Genomic DNA, 12889 nt, shown 5'->3' with positions numbered 1-12889 from the left:
AAAAAAGGAATTTAAAATCTGATGTAATTTGTTCTATCTTGTTGCACCTTTAGTAGAATTTCAATGCAGTGACTATGTGTGATGAGTGTTTTGTTGAAGTTTCTGTTTCATAATTGTATCTGAATTTGTGGGAATATTATAAAAATTATCACACAGACTGTGAGTTATCATTATTGGTATTACATATTATACAGAATGGAACTCAGTAGAATAAGCCTTTTTTAGTACCACCAGTTGAAAACTGCACAGGTAGATTTAAAGCATCCCTGAGCACTGCACACCTTGCAGTTCACAGGTGAAAATAGAAATCCATGTTTCATCTCTCTTCATTGAAGCCTAATTTCTTCCACTTTCTGTAATGCTTCACTGACGGCCAGTCCAATTGCTACGTTGGGGTGTATTTTTCTTCTCAGTGAACATTTACTGATTTTAATAGCGCTAATAGCAGTTCAGAATATGTTTTTGGTACAGTCTGCTTGTTGTGTGTTATTAATAAGAACTGTTTTGTTTGTGTTTTTGAGTGGGAAAACAAATAGAAGTAGGTTATTATACAGTTGCAAGAGGCATTTAAGAGTGTTTTATGTTGCTGTTAATGAATCATTGAAGGTTGAAGGTTACCAGCACTGTGCTTTCCAGATGAAGGCAGTTAAGAACTGTAATAATGGCACCTTTAACTATGCCCTTTTATGCTTCCTATAATAAGTCTTAAGTCTAATGTCTTCATTCTGTTCTTTGAAATCTACAGAAAATCATGATTTCCCATTAAAATAGGATGATTTTTTTTTTTTTTTTAATTGGATAAGACTTTAAAGACCAGGAAGCACAATGTTTGGTCAATGCACAATGTGTTTTACTTTTTTGTTTTTCTCACAGTATTGTAGTCTTTATGAGAGAAAAATAACAACATTTTGCTGTAAGTTCCAATTTTATGTTGAAACCTCTAAAACAAACATGCTGTGTAGAAATATTTTTTTGCAGAAAACTGAAATATCCTGAAGAAGTCACTAGAACTTATGGTATGATTCATTGAGTTTTGCATGAGGTGATAGATTTATAGGAGCATCAGTCTGTCCTGAGTTTATAGGTTCTAGTACAATTCACAGAGGAGAAACAAAAACAAAAACAAGAAAACCAACAACAATAAAATGGTAACAAGAAAAAAACCACCAAAATGAGGCTGCCTATTTTGAGAGCAAGGAAGGACTCTCCACACAGTACAAATGTCCTTTTAAAATTGTAGACTCTTTGTTCCCTCTAGTCATGAAGATGGGGGTTCTATATCCTTCCCCAGTCTCATTTGCTTTTGGGAATTGATATTGTGATTTCAAATCTGTTTGTAGCAGCATTCTTTGATGTCATTTGCAGGAACAACCACTCAAAATATTAAATAATTGTTAAAATATATAGATATATATTTTATACATATTAAGCCCATTTGTACAGGAATAATAGACCAGATTTGTTTTTGTTGCACAGTAAGTCAGTGAGAAAGAAGAAATAGTGTTGTTAAAGGCTACCTGTAGATGAAGCTAGAACTAGGGAAGCAACAGATATTTTGTGAAAATTTATTATCCAGTTATAAAAGTGCACACCACTACTGAGCGCAAAATCAAAAGATATGTTGCAGAAAACTTTTCCTAGCTCTCTGAAGTCATAAGCTGTATTTCTTTTGTTTGCAAGCATAAAAATGTGCTTTTCGATGAAGAATATTTTTCATCACTGAATTTCCAAGTGGATAGTTAAAAAATATCTAATTTGACAAGTGAAGATACTTGATGAAATCTTTGTTTCTTGTAGACACAAGTTAAAATTCTGAAGAACTACTATTTCTTCTACATACAGATTCTTTCTAAAATGAAATTTAAACTACACTGAGTTGGCTGTCTGGAGTGATAATGCTGAATATAATTTGAATATATATTTTCTTCAGATAAGAAAGGTTCAACAATTAGGTCATAGACAAAGTCTCATTTTAATCAAATGAGGAATCTGGAATTAGATTTGCATGCATTGTGTAGGGAAAAGTTTAAAAGTACTGTTCATAACTGAAATTTACTGTAGTCTGAGGAGCATGCACTGTATTAGCATAGAGATATAACTCCAAAAATCTGTAATCTATTTTATTTTTTAATTCTTTGAGAGATTTTTATTCTACATATTCATCTTAACTTGTCCATTTTATCTATCCTTTTTTTTTAGTTACTGAAAAGTACAGATGTAGTCAGAAACATATTTCTGTACTAAAAAATATTTTGGACTGCTCCCAAAGTGATGTCTCCTATGTTACTATGTTCACTCATGGCACCAGAAGTGGATGTATGTTGGTACGGAAGTAGAGGTTGAACAGTCCCTCTGATATTCCATTACATTTTGCTGCTATGTGACAGAGGGACAGTCTGACAAAATGGTGTCTGACATGGAAGTGCATAGGAAGCAAAGTGCTGTCACTGAATTCCTCCATGAGGAAAAAATGGCACCCATTGACATTCATGAATTTTCTGAATGTTTATGAAGACCAACCAGTGGATGTGAACACAGTGAGGTGGTAGGTAGTGCTTTGCAATATTGGCAAAAGTGACATGAAAGACAAGCCACATTTCAGATGGCCATGTGCAACTGTCATCTGATCTTTTGCGGATTTTTATGAATACAAAATGCAGAATCTTGTTAATTAATTAACAATGCACAGATAATTGTAGTAACTATGATGAAAAAGTGTGTTGTAGTTGAGAACTTGCTCTATCAAATAGTGTTATTACGCTCTTTGTATCTGTTGTAGTTTCCAAAGAGATAAATTGAGTGTCCTACATAATATCTGTATTTTTTTTTTTTGTCAAAATTACCCATTTCAGACTAAAATAGCAAAAGAAAAGTCAATGGGAAAATCCTTAATGACTTCAGGAATATCAGGAAAAGGAACTGTTTTAGAAAATTCCATTTTTAAGCTAATGTAATCTTTTAAATTGTTGTTGTATATATATATATAAATTAAGTACAGTAAGTGTGTAAATCACACACTACAAAAAAGTAGTTTTAGGTCACAGTTCATATAATTTTTTTCTAAAGTGCTATTAGGTTTTTTTTTAATTATTTTTTATTTTTTGTTTTGTTTTGTTTTGTTACATAGTAGATGTTTATTGGTTTTGCCTGACTCAATAGCACAGCTAACTGGTGAGTCTTCAAAATAAGTCTGAGAGCTCAAAAAAAGATCTGCTTTTTCATGCATATCAAAGGAAGGCTTAAAGGGTACGTGGAAGAAGAGGTGTGTCTACACCAGTGATGCAGGAGCACAAAACTGTCTAAGTCGATTTTATATGAAATTACCTGGTATGTTGGAATTATCATGATTATTATCATGATGCTCAGTCTCAACTTATATACTTTGCCTATCTGCAATATATTTATTTTGCCTGAAGCACTGTACTATCACACTTTTATTTAGATCTTCAGCTGGTGATAGCATGTATAGGCTATCAGATAAGATATGTCCAAAGATCTTCTACATTAGAAACTTAGATCCTTCTACATTATAAGCTTAGATCCATTGATCTTGCCCTTAAATATTTAACCAAACAACACAAATCAGGAATGATCCTATATTGTATCTCTAATTAGGCAAACACTTTTGTTTAAACAGGGAGACATTTTTAGAGGATTTGTTCCTTGAATGTTTCTCACACGTGTTGTATTTTTGAGGGAGTCCCTGATAAAAGTCACTTCAGATTAAGTAGTGATTCAAATTAACGAACCTGGCATAATGGCACAGGGTTCTTATCACTGCTATAGGATAGGACCATGAAATATGAAAGACAGCTTGAGGATACAACTCAGTGAGTTGCTTCACAATTTCTCATATCTCCCGATTTCCAAAATACAAGACTTATTTTCTTAAGTCTTGTGACAGCTGTCAACATTCATCTTGATATAAAACAACAAAGATGAATGTCCTTTAATACCAAGCAAGCCACAATTTGGCCTTTTGTTCAGTATATCATTACTTCTTTTTTTCTCTATTCAAAAGCAAAAGACTGTTGTAGAAAACTTTTTCCATAGACACAGAAGTAAATAAGAATTAGAAATTTAATTTCTAGGAATTATTCTTGGAATAATACATAGTGTATACAATAAAATATAAGAATTATTATTATCAAAATAAGGAATTTCTTAGAAGAAGAAATTTTATTTCTTCTTGAGAGTCCTCTATACTTGGAAATTTGCAAAAGATACTTGGGAATTATTTTAAGAACTTCTATAAGTACATTTATTTCTTCCTTACAAATAGATCTCATTTGTGCAAATAGCTGCTGCAAGTGAATGAGACACATTATTTTTCATGTTGTCTAGCATTGTTAAGTGCCGATATAACCTCTTTACAGTGCTAACTTAGAAACATCTCTCTAACAGCTAAGAAAAAATACATAGATTTTGCATCTGAATAAAACCAATTACTTTTAACTGTGAGGTTTTTTTAAGTATATTTCACATTACATTTGCTAATTTATTAATTGAAACTATGGAGTCAGAGTACCAACTCTCTTTAGCTAAGGGGTCCTTGTAGCTAAATGCTTCCGTGTACAATTTGCTTTTAAGGAATATGTGTTGTTTTTAATTGTCATTTAAAGAGAGCTAAGTGTTTTATGACCTAAAGAACAAACTGAGATTTCTTTGCCTTTGATTTTTTATTTATTTATTTTTTTCAAGTAGAGACTTTAATCAAGACACTAGACAAGAATTCTGCAGTAGAAATAAGTTTCAGTTTATCCTTCAACCTTTGTCTGAAATACAAGGCCTATTTGGCCTAGACCATATTCTACAGTCCAGCTTTGACATCCACATGTTAGCTTCTGAATATCTTTCCTTTTAACACAGAAGTGAAGGCCACAGTGGTTTTGAGTATGAATGTGTTGTAATCTAAACTGAACTTTAAACTACTAGGAAGCCTTCAAGAGTAAAGCTCAGAACAGTAGCAAGGATATAAGATAATTAGAAAGGAGACAAGAGTAAGAATTCAAAAGCTTAATAGTGACATTTCTCTTTGGCCCCTAGTGAACTCATTTCTGCTCTGTAATGTCATTCTGCTTTTAGCACTGTGATTAAGGAATTTTATATTTTTCATGTATATATTTCATGTATATAAGCTCATATTGAAGCTATGAGTTATAGTTGGTTATTTCAAATTATGCTATGAGAAACTAGCTTTCACCCTGAAAAGTTACATCATCAGTTACTAGATTCATCCTTAGGTTTTCCTTTTTTTTCTCCTTGTTGAAAAGAGAGTTGTAATATTGCACTGAAGTGTAGCACCAAGTAATAAAACTTTCTTAAATTGCAGAAATCATCATTAATAGCTAGTAGTAATTTAGCTGAATTTTACTGTTATTTTGTGTAGATATTGACTATACCTGCAATCGCCAGGAACATCATTTCTTTTCTCCCAGTGAAGACTCAGCAAAGTCAGAATCTGCCTATTAAACCGGCAGAGTTTAACAAAAAGAATTATAGGTAATTGTATCAGTTTTCTTCTCTAACTTCCTTTCATGTATCACAATCAAATTACAGTGTCTTCCAAAAAAGCTTAACTGATATACCTCCAATTAGTTCATCAGAAGAATTGTGATTCCCCAGTAACACTGTTACAACATTTTAATTGTGTCCATTTATACCGAACCAGTAGAAAAAAATTTTCTATACTAAGATAGGTTAAAACTATTATTTTTAGTGATTAAAAATCACTGACTACTAACCTTATTTTCAATGTTCCAAAAGCATAAAATATGTGGTTTGGTGTCCTTATAAACCTTTACATTAATGACTTACAATAATGGAAAAAGTCAATAAGAGTGTAAGAATTTGATGGAGATTATGTTTTGAGATGTTTGATTTCATTTATTTTGAAAGGATTCTAATAATTCTGTTCCATATATATTACACCAAGAGTGAAAGTCAGAACAGATATATTGTTGCTTTATTTAAAAGTCTTTGTTGTACAGTCATTCCCTGATGAAAAATTTGAAAAGAATAGCATCTCTTTGGTAGTAACAGAAACTTCAGTGCTATTGTTTACAAATGATATCTGATCAGTATTTGAACATGCAAGCGTAATGCTTCTGTATGAAAACACAGGTTAGGAATATGCCACACGGATCACTGAGTGCTGATCCCTACAATCAACAACAGGACAGATATCTGGGTTAGAAGGCTCTTACAGAGCACACATTCCACTCTCTGTAGGATTACAATGCTTTTTAGAACATGAATGTTTTTCCCTAAAACTCAGATCTGAGTAGCATTACTATATCATTTAAATAAATAAATAAATAAATCTACAGTAGATTGGGTTTTATGACTGACTGAAACTTTCTTTCATTTCAGGAAATGTATTTTTAGATTTTTCGATACTTGTCCTCATTAGTGTTAACAAAAAAAAATGGAGATCTGACAGCTTTCTAGCTTTTATACTGACATTCTTAGTACAAGCTTATATCCTAACAGTACCAATGTATGGTCTTTAATAGCATGGATCTTACCTTGTAGTTCTGCAGAAATAGAGAAAATCCTGAGAAATTCTGATTTGAGAATGCCCGGATTGTTTTGCTTTAGCTTTTATCCACATGTGTTCAGTCATGAAAAACCAATTTGCACGCACATATATGGATGCACACAGGGAATGTGTTATTTCTCTTTAAAAGTTTTGTTTTTTTTTTACTTTTGATTTTCAGTGATAAATTGAGTAAAAACTTGGTATGAATTTCTAGTTTTCACTCTTTCTGACTCTGTGAATGCAAGAATTTATTACAGAATTTTTTTGTGTGTGATCTCAAATGCTCAGTATGTTTAGTACAGTACTTTCAAGTTAAGGAAACAGCTGGGAACATCTGTTGTTTAATCTGTTTTTCTTCACTTGACATTACTATCAGAAGCTAAGAGGCCAGGAATTTGTTGCTAACTACAATACTAATGGATTGAATGCTGTGAAATGAGACTTCATAAAAAAAGAAATCATAGCAGTGTATATTTTATGTGATTTTACGATTATTTTTCACGTTGGGAATTTTGTGTATTAATTTCAGTAACACAGGCCTGAGCAAATTGCCTACTAATTGCCATAGTAGGAGTATTTAAAATCCAAAGATCATTTGAACTCTGAAGTTTTAGTGAGCTACATTAGTTGCTGCTAATGAATTTGGTGTGATATCTCATGTCAATATATATACATTTTTTAATAGTTTTTTATAAAGTCAGTTTTCCGAAGGTGTAAGGAATTACTTATGGCTTATGGTAAATTAGTAAAAAACTTTTTAGGAACATGTTGTATTCAGTACTAACATGAAAACTGAAAATAAAAAACAATTTAATAGCATAAAAGAATATAATGAGAAGTTTAGATGAGTAAGTTAAGTTGGATGAGATAGTGTTGGTTTTCTAGGATGTGTCATAGGGTTCATGGTTCACTTGAAGGGGCAGACTAACGTATGCCTCCTACTTTTGAACAGGTCATATCTCACTGTGTCAGGTATAATAGAATCTTTAATGTTCTTTGCAAATACACTGGAGCTCCTGAGTCCACAAGTTTTCTGATATTCCAATACCAAAATTAAAACATCCATTTTTTCTATCTTCTTTTTTCCTCTCTGTTCACTATCAGAAGCTATAAAGTTCTCACACATTATTTTGAGCCATACAGACATGTAGCATGTAGCCTGCAAAGTTTATTGTCATCTCGAGTTCTTCATATTCTGTTTCTTGTTTTTCCTCTAATCATCCTCCCTCCATTGTAGTGCAAGATTTATCTTATCAATTATAAACTGAGAACTTCACGAAAACTGCCCATATTTTTATATATTTTTTATTACCTATCTGAAAATATCCAAAATACACAAAATCTTTTTTTTTATTTTCTCTTCAGTCGTTTATCCCCCTTGGTATAATTGTGATTTATAGACATATTATGCATCACATTTGGTATACAAAAAAGTTGATCTTTTGGAGAACTGTTAAACAGACACTTCAGATTTCAGTTCTACTGATGATGGAGTATTGGGTTGCGCAGTATTGTAATTTGTACCTAATAATGTAATTACAGCAAAGTATTAAAAATGAGTGCAATTTTTCTCCAAATTTATTCAGATAGAATGTGAATATTCAGCAGTAGTCAGTATTGTGAATATTTATGAATTTGACAAAACTACTGATACTGAAAGAAAATTTTTAAAAAGTGGAACATTTTCAAAATTAAAGAGCATTAGTTCTCAATTTGAAAATACTTTTTTGTTATTTAACAGTTTTATTTAATTTTATGAATTTTAACTAAAGACACAGATCAAACTTGGGGTGGACCATTTCAGTTTGTCCACACAATATATTTCAATAAGCTTTCCACACTTATTTTCATTTTTCTTTTCTTTTCTTTTCTTTTTTTTTTTTATTTACCAGTTTTTAAAGTATTTTCTCTATAGGTGTCTTTATTTCCCCAAAATCCCAACCTCATCAACCAGCTGACAAACCAAAAAAATGCCCCAAAACAGCACATTAAAAATAAGAATAGATGAGTATGTAGTTGTTCACATTCCAAGAACTTACTATCTAAGGATTTGATTTTTTGGACATCTCACAGCAGAACATGCACTGACCTCAAATAAGAATTATGTGTGAACTGCTTGAAGGCATAGGCTGGTGGTGATAGACATTTCACCATAAAAGAAAATGTATTTGGAAAGACACAAAATCATGTCTGGGGGATGTTATAGGAAAGAATCTCAGAGAGAACTTTTGGAAGAAATCAGTTCAAGAAGGGATTTGAGAGCTTTTTAGTTACCATTTACCATAAAATCTTGCTGAAATAATCTGTGGAGCATCTGACTTTATCATAAAAAGAAGGAAGAAGTTGCTATTGCTTTTATTACTAAAGTTCAGTGCTCCAAAAATTAGAGAAAGAGCGGTCAAACAGAAATAAAAGCTCATCTGCTTTCCATCATTGTAACAAGTAATATCTTGTCAGTTTATTTTAGATGTTCCCCAATACCTGCAACAATCTTAGTTTCATATATTGTCAATAAAATAAGCAATACAAACCTGAGCTTATTAGCATCACTATGACATCATAGAATTTAAGTGTAATATTTTCAGAAAACTGCAGAGATTTTCATATTTAAAAATGTATATTTGACTCTTCCTGTCTTTAGCTTGTAATGAGATAGATGTCTAACCACATCTTCCTAACACATCTTGGATACATATCCTTTCCAACTGATATTTAAAAATATGTAACTCTAACTCATCTTACCCTACCTTTCACTGAGCTTCACATTTTGAGTGGTATTAACTGACATAGGTTCTGAAAGAGACAATTTTTCCTCTCCCCTGCCCAGCACAACTACATATTTTGTGCCAGCATGTATGTTCATCTGACCACATGGTGAACTGAATTGGGCAACTGGCGGAACTTAAAACTGACATATTTTGAGGGATTTATTTAGCACTGGTTTAATTTTCCCTGCCTGGCTGCACAAGATCTGTGAGGGCAAAAAGTAAAATAAAAAAAAAAAGAGAATGGACAAGACAGAAGCAAGTCTGCATCTTCTAGTAGCAGTGTAAGATGATGATGATTAAAGTGTTTGTGATATCGATACCAGCATGAAAATCTACAAGACCTATAATAATTTCACCTCCCTTCGTTCTATATCTCACCAAACAGACAATTATATCAGCTTATATTGAGCTGAACACAATGAACTGTGGATTGAACTGTAAGTAGAAGTGACCAAAAGCTGAGAGGGACAGTGACAGGCGGTAGAGAAAGGTTTCCTCAATCTTCTTTTCACAGAACCAACCTATTAGCTCTGACAGATCTAATATCTTTCCTTTTTTTCAAGTTTCAGAGGAAGTGAAAGCCTGTGAGAGCAGACCTTTGAATTCACCATGACCTTTGTGGTCTGCCTTCCTATTTTGCCTGTTCTGGAATTGATATATAAGGGCTGTGCAGAGAGTAAATTCAATGATCAAACCCTTGTCTCCTCCCCACAGAAAAACCAAACCAAACCAAACCAAACCAAACCAACAACAACAACAAAAAAAAACCAAAAACAAACAAACAAAACAAAACAAACAAAAAAACACACAAAGAAAGCAAAAAACAAAAAACGTCCTGTCATACTGCAGTGCAACCAGCTGCTTCCAGAGTACTGGAGGTGGAAGCATCTTTCCATGGGGCAAGACCTGGCACCTAGGGCCTGTCCCACTGCTCCAGCCAGGAATAGGTCAGGTAGAAGGCCCAGTGGGGGCAGCACCAGCCTGGGGACGGCTGTGAGCAGAGGCTGGACTGGGACATATGTGCTATATCAATCTTTATCAGGTCTTTGAATATAAAATCATTGCCAAAGCCCTACCAAGGCCTAGAAATGTGTGGGATGCAATCGAATTATCACAGGAGACCTAGGCATAACACATATATACGGATACAATCACTCATCTCATTTCAGTAGTCAGACTGAGAATTATGGATGATGCAGGTAGGCAGACTATGCCTTCTCTCCTTTTACCTCCACTGTTTTTCCCAGACATACTGGCTGATCCTATAAGTCAATGACAGATTAGCTACACTGGTTCTTTAGAATGGTTTATTGTAAATCAATTTGCATTTTGACAGTTTGTGCTATGCTGTCTTTTTTTTTTTTTTTTTTTCTCTAGAAATCTGTGTGATTCATTTATTTCTCTCTTACAGGTGAACTTTGTACATCTGGATAGCCTTCCTGGAATTCACAGTCCTTCAGGGGCACACATCTAGAAAGGTTAGAAGTAAGCAGCAATACTGGTGCTGGTTACCAGTCTTGAGGCAATTCTGATTTGGCATGTTGCCACATGAACAAATTTTTCACAAAACCACCTCCGATCAGACTAAGTCAACCTCTGGGTGCAGTGGGAAGGCCAAAATACTATTGGCCTTCATGAGATTTTGCAGGTTTGAGGCAGAAGTCAGATTATACCGTGCATGGGAAAGGATTAGAGAGACCTCCCTTACATCATCTACCTGCATGTGTTTGGCAGGTGTAATGTACTGTTAATAGGTTGCCTGTTTTATTTCTCTGTAGGTAGGAAAAACAGAGAAGGCTTCCTATTAGAAGGAAGCACACAGCAGAGAATAAAGTTTAAGGACCATTGACAGCAGCTGCCTCCAGACTATCTATGCACATGTTTCATGCTGTTATTCATCTCCTTTCCTAATTATCAGAAAAGCTGGCAGCAGTTGGTAAGGTAAACTAGAAGGTGACCTAGACATTTTGATTTCATGTGTTTGGCATGGCTCTCAAGATTCTTCTCAGAAGTAAAGAAAGGTGCAATAAGCCAGGGTAATCCTCATGGTTTTAGGGATGAACGCATAATAACCACCTCTGAGAATTCTTCAGCATCTGGTCAGTTGCCTGAAAGTATATGTTCACCTTTAGAGGAGTTGAGTCATGGCTGAAGACTGTAGGTATGGTAGGGAATGTGTCGGTTTCTAGAAAAGTACCTCATATGTTGTCATTCCTAATTTAAAGCTTTTCAATTGTTACTGCTCTCAGTTGCACGGAATAAGATCATACGTACAGGAAGAGATATCCTTTGTGCCAAATTTCCTATCAAGAATAGAGGGAACTCCTGATTGAGAGAATAGTGTGAAATGTTCCAGAAAGATACTCTTTGTTGCCCTGGCAATTGCCCCACTCTTTGCTTCAAGATGTCAGATGCATCCTTTCAGTAAAGACTCTATACTAATACTGTCAAAAGAATCTGTCTCTATGGCAAAGATAAATGTGAACAGCAGAAATAGCACAGTAGAAATAGAAAGATGTGTTCCAAGTGAATGTTGAAGAGAAGCATTTGTGTTGAATGCTTCCCTACATGATGTGTGAGGCTGTTTATTGACAGTGTGACCCCGTGGAAATGCTGATACTATGCTATGTGTAAAGTATTGATGGATATTTTGTTCTGTTAGATGTTTGCTGATACTTATTTTCCAATATATAATTTAGATATGGCAAGTCCATGTCAATGTCTTATCAGAATTTAGATGGCCTGTAGGCTTGTGAGCAAGGGCATGCTTAGAACAAACAACGTTAGTTTAGATGTAGCATCTTTTTGCTTTGGAGAACATCATTGTCCATTCCCCATTTTAAATATGGCAGTGTATCCTTCATCCATTTATTATGGTTCTATGCCTCCTGTGAGGTGAAGATTATATACAAGAAAAAATAAATAAATAAAACCACAGTACCCTATAATGTTATGCCAAGACTGCAAATGACTGTTCTACACAATATAGCTAATAGATACTAACTGCACTGCTTTCTTCTCTTCCACAGACTACTGGTGAACAAGAGGGCACCTAGTACTTGTTGCAATCTCAGTTTAACAGTCAAACTACCCAGCTGTGCAAAAGGGTAACTGTTTTTTCTTGGGGGAGAAATGTGTTGAGGAGATATACATCTGGTAAGATAGTGGAGATAGGAGGCTAGATATCAAGCCTTATCATGTTTTAGGAAGATAATGATATGTAAAAATGGGATGGATGATAAGGAAATGTAGGTGGAGCTTAGATGTGATTCTGACAGAAAAAGCAGATGCTAAGTATTTCAGAAGGAAAAATGTAGATTTTGATATGATAATGATTTTGAAGCTTTCTTCAGTGTTTATGTCTCTGCCAGTAATTTTGACTTGGTGAACTGACAATCAATGATTAAAATAAATATCCTGAACACTAAGATCATTTAAAGCTATTTATATTTCTATGTCTGTTCATTTAGTTTCATGGCCAGTGAACTAATAAGAAAGGTGAGCACTGAATATCAGAGGAAAAAGAACTTTTATGAGACTAAATAAGACGAACTAAGAGTGCTGAACATAACTTTAATTT

The 12889-nt window shown here is 33.8% G+C and overlaps 1 protein-coding gene and 1 long non-coding RNA gene across 2 annotated transcripts in view; both read left to right on the top strand.

Moving 5' to 3' along the window:
• The window catches only part of GPC5 (glypican 5), a 657195-nt gene that overhangs the window by 307794 nt on the left and 336512 nt on the right, over positions 1–12889 (top strand). The window lies entirely within an intron of this gene.
• LOC109363961 (uncharacterized) overlaps positions 1–12889 on the top strand; it is a 38490-nt gene that overhangs the window by 13009 nt on the left and 12592 nt on the right. The window contains exons 2-3 of the long non-coding RNA XR_014880867.1: positions 10721–10787; positions 12339–12416. This is a non-coding gene — a long non-coding RNA (uncharacterized LOC109363961). The remainder of the gene's footprint in view (positions 1–10720; positions 10788–12338; positions 12417–12889) is intronic.

The sequence above is a fragment of the Meleagris gallopavo genome, chromosome 1 (assembly GCF_905368555.1).
Source record: "Meleagris gallopavo chromosome 1, MGAL_WU_HG_1.1, whole genome shotgun sequence".
In the NCBI taxonomy this organism is placed as follows: domain Eukaryota; kingdom Metazoa; phylum Chordata; class Aves; order Galliformes; family Phasianidae; genus Meleagris; species Meleagris gallopavo.
The sequence above is the reverse complement of the archived record's forward strand: the minus strand, read 5'-3'. Positions and strand labels throughout refer to the sequence as shown.